This window comes from Marmota marmota, unplaced genomic scaffold, assembly GCF_001458135.2.
Source record: "Marmota marmota marmota unplaced genomic scaffold, marMar, whole genome shotgun sequence".
NCBI classification, from domain to species: domain Eukaryota; kingdom Metazoa; phylum Chordata; class Mammalia; order Rodentia; family Sciuridae; genus Marmota; species Marmota marmota.
In genome coordinates, this window is record NW_025999925.1 from 5,024,423 (window position 1) to 5,040,741 (window position 16,319).

Below are 16,319 nucleotides of genomic sequence, written 5' to 3' on the forward strand. Positions count from 1 at the left end.
AGCTTTACATAGGACAGTGAGGAGTCTTGTAGAGACATCGTAGAGACATATTTGGGTTGCTCTGGCCAGCAACAGATCCTCTACATACTGGAGAAATGTGCATCTACATTGTTTTATAGGAAAGGCCCTCAGAACAGGCCAGCACCATCCCAAAGATGGTTGGTGAGGTTTTGAAGCCCCGTGGCAGCCTGGTGCAGGTCAGTTGGCCCTTGTTCCTGTTAGAGTCTCCCACTGGAAGGCAAAGAGTGGATGACTCTGAGGTGCCAATCAAATGTAGAAGAAGGCCTCTTTGACATCCAGGCATGTGAAATAGGCTGCCTCAGCAGGGAACAGACTTAGGAGAGTATATGGATTGGGGACCACAGGATGTAAGGTGACTGTGGCCGGATTCACTGCATGCAAATATTGAACTGGCTGTTAGTCATCAGTTCCTGCTTTCTGGACAGGCAAAAGATACGTATTCTATGGTGATTGGTAAGGATTGAGAATTCTATATTGTAAAATTCTGTCCAAATGTTTTTGAATTCCAAGTTGTGCTTTCTAAGGAATATAGTAGTCTCGGGCAGACCAGTATGGTTCCTGGTTTTAATTCCACCACCATGGGGGATGTCTGGGCTAGTCCAGGTGACTTGTCCTCAGCATGCTCCTGGTACCCAGAAAGGGAGCTGTTGTCCCTATTGTGGTGCCAATGTAAGGCCAAAGAGGCACCACTACTCTTCCCAGGGAACTGTAAGAGTTAGAACCTTTACTTCAGGTTTGCCCGGTGACAGGATTGCCTGGTCTCTAGCCAGGTTGTCAAAGGTTATCTGGTCTTAGAGTTTTCCCAGCAGGTCTCAACCCATCATGGCATCAGGCAATCTGGCATGTACAGAAGCTCATGGATCACTTTGTGACCTGCTACGTTGCAGTGCCAGGGTATCAGGAAAGGGTGACACCCCTTGTAGCCAGTGGGTCCCACAATTATGGTCTGTTTCTTTGAAAGCGGGCCCACAGGTTGGGTTACCATGAAATGGTGAGCCCCAGTGTTCGCCTTAAAGTCAATAGGATGTTCCCCATAATCATTAGGACCATAGGCTCCTGGGGGCCCAAAGGGATGGAGCCCAGTTGGTCCTAGTCCTCATAATTTTTCATGGTTTTCCAGACCCACAAAATCCTTCTCAGAGGCATCATAGAGATATTCACAGTGTTGAGCATCAAGGGGATGTGTGTGGGACTGGGATCACTCGGCCCTTTTATGCTGGTAAGGAGTAATTTTAGCCCAGTTGTCTTCCTCTAGTTAGGGGCATGCATTCCTCCAGTGGCCCTCTAGATGGCAGTAGGCACATTGGTTTAGTCTCAGCCTTGTCCCCAGATCCGTCTGTCCTTCCATCCAGACCTTCCTTGAGATCTGCATTTGGCCCCAATTTTGATATTTGCTTTGGTTTTGTCCTGGTGGGACACCCCCCACCCTTTGGGTGACTTCTGGGTTTGTGGTTAGGGGCAGCTGAATGGAGATCCATCTTCTTCATCTTCCAGTCTGCCTCTCATTGAGCCTCTTGATCTCCGTTGATGAAAACTGGGGTGGCCACTTCAATCAGCTCACTGGCATTCTTTCAAGCAAAACCCTCTAGTTTTGTTGATTTGGGCGAATGTCTCCCTGAGTTTGTCCCACAAAGCTGGCATTAATCATCTGCTGGTTGTGTGGTGCCTTAGGATCAAAGGGAGTGAAGAGTCGGAAGGCCTTGCACAGTCGTCCATAGAACTTACTGCCTGGGGCTCCCATCGGGCATTTGGAGTACTTGTGATATTTAGTTCACATTTAGGGCTCTTTTTCCCTCTTCTTTCAGGCCACCAGTGAGAGCCTTTTGATATCTTTTTACCTTTAGAAGATCTTCCTCTTTGTTGGAGTCCCACCTGGGTCTGTGTCTGGGAATCGGGTTTGGGCATAGGCTTGAATGTTGCCTTGTGTGTCTGGAACATGTTCCTCTAGTCATTTTATTTGTGGATGAAATTTTATTTATTTATTTATATGCAGGGCTGAGAATGAAACCCAGTGCCTCACGCACGCCCTATAGGCGCTCTACCACTGAGCCACAACCTCAGCCCCATCCTCTAGCCATTTTAAAGCAGCTTGGGTCACTCATCTGCACTCCTCCATATTAAACAGAGTCAGAAGCAGGGGACAGCAGTCAATCCAGGTGGGCTGGTGGGTCTGAGTAATGGATTACATCAGATCAATTTTGAAAGCAAGTGTCTCAAGCAAGGAGCTCATGCAAGGGAACACACAAGGGGACATTCAACCTTGTGCTCAAGCCACAAAGCCAGGCCAGAGCCCAACCAGGCAATGTGGCATAAGAGTGGAGGACAAAGGGGGCACAGGATGTCTTCTGTGAGTTTCTAGGCAGATGGCCCAAGAGAGGAGCCCAAGCCAGGTGCTTGTGCAATGTCCCAGGTCCGACCTGGAGGCGCAAGGGAACCGTGCTCCATGGGTCAGAGCAATGAAACTGCTCATATCAGTGGACTTGGTATTTTGTACACAAATGGATCCAAGGGATCCATAGAATCAGTCTCTCAAGTAGATCCCCATTGGGAACTGTTTCAGTGCTCTGGCTCGTGTGGGTCCTTGGCAAGGGAACAGCTGAAGCACTGTGCATTGGGTGTTGAAGTTGTGCATGAAGATTCCAGTTTGGAGCAGATGCAAGCTTGATTCTTCTTGAACGGGTTCTTGATTGCTGCTGCAATTGTCTGAGGATTAGTTATGGCCAAAACCCTCTATGAAGCAACAAAGGGTGGGTAGGGGGAACCAGAGCCTCTGATGTGGGGACCAACACAACAAAAAGTCTTTGAGGACATTAAACAAGTACTCACCAGTGTGCTTGGACTAGGACGCCCTGCCCTCACAAGCCTTTCTTTCTATATGTCCATGAACAGTCTGGAATAGCTGTAGGAGTCCTAACTCGAATACTTGGGGACATTGCACCATCTAGTGGCCTATCTTCCTAAGCAGCTGTGATCTGGGGCTCAAGGCTGGCCACCTTGTCTACAGGGCCCTTGCAGCCTTGGCTCTTCTGGTGGTGGAAGCTGACACTGACTATAGGACAGAAACTGACAGTCTAGGTGCCCCACTCTGTACTGATGCTGTTAGAATCCAAATGACAATATGGCTACTAATGCAAGGATGATCCGATACCGGGGCATGTTATGTAAAAATCCACATGTCTGCATTGAAGTTGTCAGGACTCCTCTAAATTCAGCAACTCTGCTCCCCATTGGGACTGGACAGCCTAATCACAACTGCACCAAGGTCATCTCTAGTAGACCAGACCTGACAAAGCAGCCCCTAAAAGACCCTGATGTGCAGTACTTCACAGATGGAAGTAGCTTTACAGAAGGTGGAATATGTTTTGCTGGACATGCAGTGGTCACTGTGGACTTCACTGTTGAGGCAGATCTTCAGCTTTAGGGAACTTCAACACAAAAGCAGAACTAATCTCTCTGACTCAAGCACTCCAGTTGGCACCAGGAATTGGTGGCAATATTTATACAGACTCAAAATATGCCATTACCACTTTTCATGTTTATGGGGCCTTAGATTAGGAAAGGGGGATAATTAATTCAGGAGGAAAAGACATAAAACATGGCCAGGAAATGATCTTTTAGATGCAGTAGGGGCACCCAAAAATTTTGGTTATATACTGCTGTGGCCACCAAAGGCACCACTGCCACCATTGCTCAGGGCAACCAAAGAGCAGACCAAGAAGCAAGATTTGCAGCTTGTAAAAAGCAGACAGAACATCCAGCTCCCAATCTTAAACACTGCTCTTCTTCCTAATCCTCTAACAGAATGCAAACCATAGTAATCCCAGCAGAAAAATAACTAGTTTAAGACTGAAAAGGGAAGCTATCTCCCAAGTGGATGATGGAGATATACAGATATTCTGATAACTGAATAGCCATCTCTGAGACTGCAGCCCCTGCCTTAATCATACGGTTCCACAGGGGAACACACATTGGCCAAACAGCACTCAAGTCAGCATTTCTACCCCCCCCCCAATAAGCATCTCCTGTGTGATTTGTGAGCAATGGGAAACTTGTACCTGCAACACCCACACCAGGGGCCAAGGCATCCACCAGGAATCCAAACTATAGGAGAAGCACCTTTTGAAGACCTAAAACTAGACTTTACTGAACAACCATGTTTATGAGGCTATAAATATCTTTTGGTTTTTGTGTGCTCATATGCTGGCTGGTAGAAGTCTTTTCAACTAGCACTGAAAAGGCTCAAGAGGTAGCTAGGATGCTCCTCTGGGAAATTGTTTCCCAGATTTGGCATCACAGTAAACATTAGCTCAGACAATGGGCCAGATTTTGTGGCAGAGATGATACAATTATTGCAAAAGTTTAAATATTAGATGGAAATTACATACTGCTATAGGTCACAAAGTTCTGGTAAAGTCGAAAGAATGAATACAACTTTAAAGGCGCAGATGGGTAAACTGTTTTTCAGGAAACTCACCTGCAGGGATGAAATCCTCCCTACTGCACTTTTGAGAATTACATCCTCTCCCATTAAGAGGACTTGATAGAGTCCTCTTAGAGGCTGGGAGAGCCCTATGAGACAATGTGTGGGAGACCTCTCCCACTTACAAGGGGATTGCAGGAAATAGAGAATTAACATTAAGACAACAGCTTCACAATCATGAAATTCATCTGGAAAAATAGGAGACCCAGAATAGCTAAAGTAATTAATTCTAAGCAGGAAGAGTGAAATGGGTGGTTATCGCGATTCCAGATTTTAAACTATACTATAGAGCAATAGTAACAAAAACAGCATGGTACTGGCACCAAAACAGGCTGGTAGACCAATGGTACAGAATAGAGGACACAGAGACAAATCCACAAAATTACAACTACCTTATTAGACAAAGGTGCTAAAACCATGCAATGGAGAAAGGATAGCATCTTCAACAAATGGTGCTGTGAGAACTGGAAATCCATATGCAACAAAATGAAATTGAATCCCTTTCTCTCACTATGCACAAAAGTCAACTCAAAATGGATCAAGGAGCTAGGACTCAGACCAGAGACTCTGCGTCTAATAGAAGATAAAGTTGGCCCTAATCTTCATAATGTGGGGGCAGGCCCCAAATTTCTTAATAAGACACCTATAGCACAAGAGTTAAAACCAAGAATCAACAAATGGGACGAATTCAAACTAAAAAGTTTTTTTCTCAGCAAGAGAAATAATATGTGAGGTGAATAGGGAGCCTACATCCTGGGAACAAATTTTTACCCCTCAAACATCAGATAGAGCTCTAATCTCTAGAGTATGCAAAGAACTCAAAAAGTTAAACAACAAAAAAGCAAATAACCCAATCAACAAATGGGCCAAGGACTTGAACAGAAACTTCTCAGAAGAGGACATACAATCAATCAACAAATACATGCAAAAAATGCTCACCATCTCTAGCAATCAGAGAAATGCAAATTAAAACTACTCTAAGATACCATCTCACTCCAATAAGAATGGCAGCCATTATGAAGTCAAACAACAATAAGTGCTGGCGAGGATGCGGGGGGTGGGGGGTGGGGGGTGCGAGGGGGGAAGTACACTCATACATTGCTGGTGGGAGTGCAAATTGGTGCAGCCAATTTGGAAAGCAGTATGGAGATTCCTTGGAAAGCTGGGAATGGAACCACCATTTGACCCAGCTATTCCCCTTCTCGGACTATACCCAAAAGACCTAAAAAGAGCATACTACAGGGACACGGCCACATCAATGTTTATAGCAGCACCATTCACAATAGCTAGAATGTGGAACCAATCTAGATGCCCTTCAATAGATGAATGGATTAAAAAATGCGGCATTTATACACAATGGAATATTACTCAGCACTAAAAAGTAACAAGATCATGGCATTTGCAGGCAAATGGATGGCATTAGAGCAGATTATGCTAAGTGAAGTTAGCCAATCCCTAAAAAACAAATGCTGAATGTCTTCTCTGATATAAGGGGTGTGACTACCACTAAATAGGGAAGAGAGGTGGGAGGGAAAAAGAGGGAGAAGGGGAGTTGCACGGAAGACGGAAGGAGAACCTCATTGTTATACAGAATACATATATGATGTTGTGGTGAGAAAAAGAAAAAAAAGTGTGTCACATTAGATTGGATAGAGAGAAAGGATGGGAGAGGAGGGGAGGAGTAGAGGGGATAGGAAGGGCAGCAGAATAGAAGAGACAATATAATTGATGCATGTACATTCCATGTATGTATTATATGTCAAAATACATTCTGCTGTCATGTATGACTAAAAAATTAACATAAATCATATGGTAAAAAATTATTTATGTACAAGTATAATGTAACAATTAAAAATATTAGTAAATTTTTTTTAAAAAGACAACAGCTTCAAGCTTTAGGAAAACACAGACTCTCAATCAATGGGTCAGGGAAGGTTGCCAGTAAGTTTGACCACAGGTGCACACTCCTTCAGGCGTGGAGATTTGGTCAAAGGATAGACTATTCCACCCTTAAAACCTCTTTGGAAGGGTCCTTGCACTGTTATTTCATCCTCCCCAACTGCAGTAAAAGTTGCAGATTCAGGCCCCTGGATTCATTACACCAGGCTCAAGCCCATAGCCATGGACTGAAAGTGCACTCCAGATCCCACTGCACCTCGTAAGCTGACCATCTAGAGGAAGGAAACAGCAGACAAGCTTGAGAATCAGAAGGACAACAGCCCTGCTGCGGTCACTCTGGAAGCTGACTAGCCTGCCCATGGCTGAAGCTTGAGGAAACAACAGCCCTGCTTCAGCCACTCAGGGGCTAGCTCATCAATGCACAGTGGAAGATAAACTAACCAACAGGACAAATGAACTGTTTCATCCTCTAAGAGGGTTCTTATATTGTGATGCATTGCCACCCCTTACTTCTAGCTGTATATGTAGTCCTTTCCTTGATCTTTGCCACAGGACTGATACTAGTAAGTCCTGCTGACTGGACTCTTGGTAACGAAATTTCATTTGTACTTTTAAATTTTGCTTACATAGGTTTTCTAGGCTTTGGTTGGTGTTATTAGTTTTACTTTATTGACTTACACAGTTTAACCCATGCTAGCCAAAACGTTAATCTATCACTTAGTATGTTTTCCTTTGATAATCTTAGAGGGCCCTTCCCCACTATGGACACATCTTTTGCCATCATGCGATCCATGTGTCCCACTAATTTATTATAACTAAGGGACAGTTCAAAATATATATTTAGGACCTGCACCGTCAGAGAGATGCTATAGTTCAGTGGCCACTTGCCTCTGGGAAGGAGAAAGAGTCAACATAGCTAGGGTCAAATCCCAATATGTGGGAGACACAACTTACCCAAGAATTTACCCTCCCACTTGGTATTGCTGGCGATTGGCCACTCGGCCTCTAACGGGAAATAAGAATTTTGATTCAAAAATGAACCAACCTGGGCTGGTGTTGTGGCTCAGTGGTAGAGCACCTGCCTGCCACATGTGAGGCACCAGGTTCAATCCTCAGGACCACATAAAAATAAATAAACAGGGTCTGGGGTTGTGGCTCAGAGGCAGAGCACTCGCCTAGCAGGCGTGAGGTGCTGCATTTGATCCTCAGCACTACATAGAAATAAATAGATAAATAAAATAAAGGTATTGTGTCCAACTACAACTAAAAATATATATTTAAAAAATAAATAGAGGTATTGTGTCCATGTAAAACTAAAAATATTTTTTTGAAAAACATCAACCATGGGGTGGGGATGTGGCTTAAGTGGTAGCGCGCTCGCCTGTCATGCGTGCGGCCCAGGTTCGATCCTCAGCACCACATACAAACAAAGATGATGTGTCCGCTGAAAACTAAAATATTAAAAAAAATTCTCTCTCTCTCTTTCTCTCTTTAAAAACAAAACAACAACAACAAAAAAATCCAAAAAAAACAAAAAACCACAAACAAACAAACAAACAAACAAAAACATCAACCATCCTGGGCTGGTGATATAGCTCAGTTGATAGAGTGCTTGCCTAGCATGCACAGGGCCCTGAGTTCAATCCCCAGGGCCACAATCAATCAATCAATCAATCAATAAAAAAATAAAAATAAAAATAAATCAATCATCCTGATCTCCATTACAAGCCCTGGACCAGCTGCTAAACTATATGAGGGTTTAATCCCAAATATTAACCTTCCTTCTTTGGGAAGAATTCCTTTCTGGACCTAGCAGAAAAAATAGCCAAAAGTCTTTGGGTTAAAAATTGTTAGGTCTACGGAGGAGCCCTCATGAGTGAATGGCCCTGAACAGGAATAAGTTTAGATGCTTATTCACTATTACTGTGAAGTAAGACCTGCACTGAACAAAAGGGTGAAAGACCCCAAGGCTGGGATCTTACTTCAGAAGTACCTGGAAAGAAATGTAGAAATGGCAGATTTGGACCCCACCACACCCAGTGTGTCCATGAAACCCCATGTAACAAAATACTGTCCTGGAACACCTCCTAGTGGACAAAGAAAACTACTTGGTTGTGAACAGATAACCCCTATGGGCTGAGAATTAATGGTCTCAAATGCAAAAATCTCTAAAAGAAATGAACTCTTTTTAACTACACCACTTCAGACACTAACCAGATCAGTTCTTTTCAGGGCATCCCTGAGATCCATAAAATTATGGAGTAATTCAGTCCAGACTGAATGGAAAGACCAGATGGGCTGTTTTGAATCTGTGGGGAAAAGGCACATACGTACCTCCCAACAAACTGGAGGAGGACCTGTACTATTGGTGTTATTAGACCTGGATTTTTCCTACTGTCAAATAAAACTTGAAAAGACTTAGGTGTTCCCTTGTCTGAAGACCGAGGACCAAAAAAAAAAGTCCATTGGGGATGGATTTGATCTTGGAGGTCAACAAACTTGGGGTGAAGACATCTGGCCACCCTAGAGGATAATTGCCAGTTATGGTTCTGCTACCTGGGCACAGTACAGCAGTTGGGGCTACAGAACTCCTGTCTATATGCTAAACCAGATTATTCCCTCAAGTGGAGGTGTTGGATGCTCCCCCACTCCCATTCCACTGGGACCCAGTTTAGACCCATCAGTAGTTTCCTCCACTTTGGGTTCATGGTGTCTCATAGTATTATGTGCATTGAGTACCGAAGTGGGCTGACAGTATTGGTTGCAAGTCCTACTAGCCAATTGGTGGGGATAGATGATGGAGGACTGACATCCTCATGGACACCAGGGTATAGGCAATGGAGACTTTTTTTTAAATGAAAGCAGAACAACTGCAGGTGATGGCTCAGTTACTGAGAAGTTCCTGGGCCCAGGACCAATAATCCTCACAGGTACTTTCTCAGATCCATCCACCCAGGTCTTCCTGAGTGATGTGTTCCTTCTGTCTCTCTCCATATTGGGCGTATGGGCAATTGGACCTGGGAATGCTTTACCACTAAGCTACATCCCTGGTTCTTCCTATTTTTTATATTGAGACAGGGTTTTGTTAAGTTGCTGAGGGTCTCACTAAATTTCTGAGACTGGCCTCCAACTTGCCATCCTCCTGCCTAGGCCTCCTGAGCTGCTGGAATTATAGCTTTCAGCTACTCTTTTCTTTCTCCTTCTTTCTCTTCTTCTTCTTCGTACTGGGAATTAAACCCATGGACATTCTACTATGGAGCTACATACCCAACCCTTTTATTGTTTTTTAAACATTCTGAGATGGAGTCTTGCTAATTTGCCTGAGCTGGTCTTAAATTTGTGATCCCCCTGCCTCAGTCTCCAAAGTCTCTGAAATTACAGGCATGCCCCACCATGCTTTGTCTATCTGAGCAACTTTTCCTGGCTCCAAACCTGGCCACAAATTCCTCTTCTTCTTTCCTTCATCCCTGTATATGTTCTTAAGAAAAATGTTTGCTTATTTTTTTTCTTTGACTTCCTTAGAATTCTTCTTTCTCTTCCTCAAACCTAGTCTTAGTTTCTTCATGATAGAGTAAAGTACATTAGGCTCAGAACCCATTCCTTCATTTGTTTTCAGAATACGGAGAAATTGACTATTAGACCCTCCCAAGACAGGGGAAAATCATCCTATATTAATTGTTCTTATCACGATCATAATGATATAACATAAAATTATTTTTATAGCATTTTGTATTATTGTGTTTGGATATTGTTGAATTATAAATGCTATAATATTGTTATTTTCTCATAATAATATTGTTATATACTTATATAATGATTTATAATATGAATTGTTATATTTTAATGCATAATATTCTTTTTTTTTTTTGGGTACTGAGGATTGAACCCTCAACCCTCAGGGGTTTTCAACCACTGAGCTACATACCTAGACTTTCTTTTATATTTTATTTAGAGACAGTCTTGTTGAGCTGCTAAGTGCCTCACTAAATTGTACTCGAAATCTTCCTGCCTCAGCCTCCTGAGCTGCTGTGATTATAGGCAATGTCACTGCTCCCAGCTTAATGTATAATATTCTTATACTATTTTATTTATTTTTTTGGGCAGGGGGAGAATTACTGGTGATTGAACTCATGGGCACTCAGCCACTGAGCCTCATCCCTAGCCCTGTTTTGTATTTTATTTAGATACAGGGTTTCACTGAGTTGCTTAGCACCTTGCTTTTGCTGAGGCTGGCTTTGAACTCGTGATCTTCCTGCTCAGCCTCCCAAGCTGCTGGGATTACAGGCTGTGCCTCTGTGCCCAGCTATCTTATACTATTTTAATGTAATACATTTTTTCTTTTCTTTCTTTCTTTTTTGTTTTTGTTTTTGGTACTAAGGGTTGAACTCAGGGGCACTCATCCACTAAGCCACATCCCCAAACCTTTTTTTTTTAAATTTTATTTAGAGACAGGGTCTCACTGAGTTGCTTAGCACCTGGCTTTTGCTAAAGGTGGCTTTGAACATGGGATCCTCCTGTCTCAGCCTCCTGAGCTGCTGGGATTACAGGCATGCCCAGCTTAATGTAATACATTTAAAAATCTCAGTTTGATAAAAATATAAAAATTACTTTTATGTAATATTACATCATTATTATATGAAACTGGCCTAACATTCTTTCCTTTCCATACAACCTACTGTGAACATAACTGCCCAGATGTGGGGTAATGTTGGGAAAGTTTCTAAGAGAATGAGAATGTATTCTGTCATAGTTATCTGTTTTGGTCCTCTAAAAGAGAATTTGGATTGACTTTTTTTTTTTAACTTATCGTTTAGTTAGTAAAATCAAAGAACCTGTTGCCACAATTCCCTTACTCATTTTCCTCATTATCGTCAGCACTCTTGTCCTTCAAATGGAACTCCCATTGCATTTTTACACAGTGCTCCTATTGAGTAATGTGCATTCAATGAATGATGGGGTTCTAATGCTGTTATTGTCAGTTGTGTTTTTATTTGTGTGATTTCTAATGAATGTTAGATGTCTCCTCCACTAGACTGTACATGATGAGAGACTGAACCTATTTTCAACTCACCATTATAGTGAAATGTGCCTAGCACCATGTCTGGGACATAATGTTTCCTTAATATTTATATAAATGTTGCTGTATTTTTCCTTTAGAAGAATTCTTGAAAATTTATCTACATTTTAGCAATAAAAATGAAGAAGAATATCAGCAGACCCAGGTTAAAGGTGTTATCTTCCATGCCCCAGCTCTCTGATTTTTTTTTTTGTTTGTTTGTACTGGAGATCTAAACCAGGGGCTCTTTTACTACTAAGCTACATCCCCAGCACTTTTTATTTTGAGACAGGGTCTCGCTCACCTGGTGATCCTTCTGTTTCAGCCTCCCCAGTTGCTGGGATTACAGGTGTTCACCATCTTATTCAGTTTCTCACTTTTTTTTTTTTGAGCTCGTAAACTCTGAAAGTCTAATACCACTCAAGCTATTTATCTATAAGCAATTGCTTTTCTCTTGCACTTAATGATTTTTCAATTCAATTTAGCAGCTTAGACTGAACACTTATTGTCTTGGGAACATGCTGGCTGTGCTCAGTACACACGAATTATAGTCACCACTCACTTATTTCTTCTCTTGGCGCTGAGATTGAACCTAGAGCCTCTCGTTTGGTAGGCAAGCACTGTGCCACTGAGCTACACTCCCCTACAACCCCCTCTACTCACTTTTTGATAGATTTTATTTTTTAGAGAAGTTTTAGGGTAACAAAAATTTATTGTTCATTTTCAAAGTCTGAATCAGTTATTTGCAAATTTAATGAATTGCAGTTTTTCAAAGGAACCCATATAGAATGCACATGCATGTGCTTGAGCATCTGTGCATGTGTGCACATACATGTGCATGTGCGCGCGCGCACACACACACACACACACACAGCCCTCTCTCTCTTTATTTTCTGATGTGGTCCTGGGGATTGAACCCAGAAATGCTCTACCATGGAACCACACCCATAGACCTTTTTTATTTTTTTATTTTGAGACCAGATCTCAATAACCTGTCAAGATTAACTTCAAACTTGTGATCTCCCCACCTCAGCCTCCCAAGTTGCTGGGGTGACAGGTGTGCACCACTGCATGCCAGCTCCACTTCCTTTTTCTAGCATTGTTATAACTTCTTCTGGACAACATTTCTTGGATTAAAGGGGAAGGGGAAAACCTATAAACTTCAAAATGCAGCAGGAGCATTTTTATGTCACACTATTAGGAAACATTAAAGGAAAATTTATTGGTCAAATTTTCAGTAAGTTTTAAGCTATTAATTGCTGGACACTTGTCAATTAATATTTTGCTTTTGGAGAAAATGTTGGGGGAATAAAACTTTTACTCTAAGCCAATTGAAATGTTTCTTAACTGGAAGGTTTCTGAATCATCATTCACATAGATGAAGACAAAAAACAAAGAAGAGCCCTGCATATTCTAAACACATTCACTGCTAATCAAAATAGCACCAGGAAGTCAAAGAAGTCAAGCTTCTGTGTGTGTGTGTGTGTGTGTGTGTGTGTGTTACTGGGGATTTAGCCCAAGTTAATCTCTACCACTTAGTTACACTTCCAGCCCCTTTATTTAAAATAAAATATTTTTTAAGATAAGGCCTCACTAAATTGCTGGGACTATAAGCATGTGTCACAACCCTCAACTAAAGGTTCTTAAATGGAGTGTCAGCAATTATTTATTTATTTATATTTTTGGTACCAGGGATTGAACCCAGGGGCATTCAACCACTGAGCCACTCCCCCAGCCCTTTTAAAATTTTATTTAGAGACAGGATCTAGCTGAGTTGCTTAAGGCTTTGCTAAGTTGCTGAGGCTGGCTTTGAACTTGAGATCCTCCTGCCTAAGCCTCCCGAGCTGCTGGGATTACAGGCGGGAGCCATGGTGCCAAGCTTTAGCAATCATTCTTTGAATTGAAATTCTCATAAAGCATGTCTAGAGACTAGTATAGTAAGTAGTTTAGTCATTCAAAATTATTAAAAATTACTAAGACATCTAACAAAGTATATAAACATTCCCCTTGGCTGTATGAAATAAAAACCCAATTTAGTGGGGCTGGGGTTGTGGCTCAGGGGTAGAGCACTTGCCTAGCACCTGTGAGGCACTGGATTCGATTCTCAGAACAACATAAAAAGTAATTAAATAAAATAAAGGTATCATGTCCATCTACAACTAAAAAATAAAAAAAAAAAAACCCAATACAGTGACTTAATCAAATGGGGTTTAGTTTTTTGACTAATGGTGTTCACAGCACCATTAACGTCTCAGCTTCCTCTCATTGTTCCTTTTCTTAGAGTATGGTGGTCACCTCCATGACTGCCTCATGGTCACAAAATAGTTGCTTCACCTTCAATATAATATCCACCTTCCAGGTAAGGGGACTCAGAAGAAAAAGAAAGATTAAAACAAAAGCCTAAATCTGTTCTTTTTTTTTTTTTTTTTTAAACAGAAAGCAATAGCTTTCCCAGAAATCTTGCTTCTAGACTTCTACTTATACCTCATTGGCCATAACTTTGTCACATAGTCAACTAGTTGCAAAAAAGGATCAGAAATACATTCTTTATTAGACGTATTTCTACCTCTAACAAAAGGTGAGCACTTGCTGTGAATGAATTATTGGTGAGAGTTCAGCCCACAATTATGCACAAAGACTCTGAGTCCTAAAATGACAATTTATTTCATGGGGGAGCTGGGAGCCTGGGAAGCTGCAGCCTGCTTTGTTCTTGCACAGCACATCTCTTACAGGGCAGTGTGAGGTTAAATCTTAACTATGGCATAACACATTGAAAACAACTAACTGGTTTGCTAGTACTAAGAAAACATTTCCCCAGTGACAAAACAGGATATGTTCTCATAAAATGGCAGGAAACATACACCTAAAGTACACAGCAGGTAGTATAGTTGGGGCCTTAGTTTTCTCCTTAATCAGGGTCAACATGCCCCACAAGAATTAGCCTAGTGTCAGGAGTCATTGCTGTCCTGCTATGTTCAGCATTCCAGCCTCCTTGGCTTCAGCTAATAGACAGGAATTCTGTGTTGGGATTCCTCAGGGTACTTATTCTCTCCATGAATTCAGGAGGTTGGACCCCCAACAAGTTTCCCTGTAAGAAAGTTGGGGGAATGGCTATTCAGTTAACAACCTAGCAGTGTCTATCTCCAAAACAGTTTTAAAAATAGAATTCAGAGCCAGGTGCTGTGGTGTATGCAGCTGGGAAGGCTGAGGCAGGAGGATCACATGTTCAAAGCTAGCCTCAGCTATTTAACGAGGCCCTAAGCGACTTAGGAAGACCGGGTTTCTGTTCTCAACTAAAAGGCTCAGGGGTCACTCCAATTAAACTGGGCTAACTGGTCTGCACAAAATAACCACACAAGAGACACAAATACCTTTTTCTTTGGGGTTGCTGTGACAGCTCCTCTGACCTTAAGGGTCCGCAGGAAGAGAGAGAGTGAGAGCATATGCTGACCCCTTTTATTGAGGAGAAGCTATTCAAATGAGGCAAGGGGTCAGGTTTCAGGGGGCTGAGTATCTTCATGATGTCACTGTCAGCAGGTTGACTGATACCTGGGTAGGTCACACCCAAGGGCACAGTAAGAGAAGGGGACACACAAAAGGCACTTCCATGGAAGATTCTATCCTAAACAGGGCAAGGGGTTATATTACAAAGGAAAACAGGTGAGCATAGCTCCACTCATGGGGCTGTAGGAAGACACATCCATGCACCAGACTGACCCTCGGACCCAAGAAGGGTGGGGAAAGCTCTGCCACATTTCTGCCACTGAGTGCCTCAGCACCCAGCCGGGGAGTATAACTCAGTCACGTGTAAGGTTGGTCTCCCACACGTGTCTCAAAATAAAAAATAAAAAGGACTGGGGATGTGGTCCAGTGGTTGAGCATAGCTGAGTTTAATCTCTGTATAAATCAATCAACAGAAATCAGAAAGGGTCAATTCACAGGCTGTTTGGAAACGATGAGAAAATAAATGATTTACTTAAGGTTTTGAATAAAAGTTTTTTACAGGCCAAGGCCAGAGATATTACAAGAGATTATTAAAGCTCAGCATGGATGGGCTGGCTTGAGTGAGATTTTTGTTTTGTTTTTGGTACTAGGGATTGAACCCAGCAGGGCTTAACACTAAGCTACATCCCCAGTCCTTTTTATTTTTTACTTTCAGACAGAGTCTTTCCGAGTTGCTGAGGACCTCACTGAGTTGCCAAAACTGGCCTGGAACTTGCAGTCTTCCTGCCTCAGCTTTGGAGTCCCTGGGATTACAGGCATGTGCCACCACACCTGGTGTAATGAACACCTTCAAAAGAATTTAACATCAATGTAGAATTGCTAATTTTTGCTTTTTGTAGCCAAATTTGAATACTGAAAAATAGAAATAAGCCAGTCATGGTCAAAGAAGCACAGTTCAAAGCATAACTTTTAAAATCCATACTTCATTTGCATCTCTTGAAAACTAGTACTTCATAGTATCCAGCAGCCCTTATTACATCCATGTTCTCTACATACCCTCCCTGCCCCATTAACTCACACATTTTGTTGTATATTACAAATACATCAATCCAAAATGGATTGGAACATTTTATTACATAGTCCTTCACCAAAGAGAGTTTGAGAGGTTCAGCTCCAGGATAATTCTTTGATCTTGAATCTTGAAGACCTAGGATTAGGTCTGTGGAGACACACTATTCTCTGAGGGTCAGCATTCTCATTATTGGGGGGAAAGAGAGGGGAGGAAAGTGTAGGAACATTTATAATATAGTAATATATTTATTAAGGGGATTAAGCCCAGGGACTCCACCCTCCACACGCCCCCCACCCCATGCCAGTGAAGCATCCTACCACTGACCTACATCCCCAGCCCTTATTTTG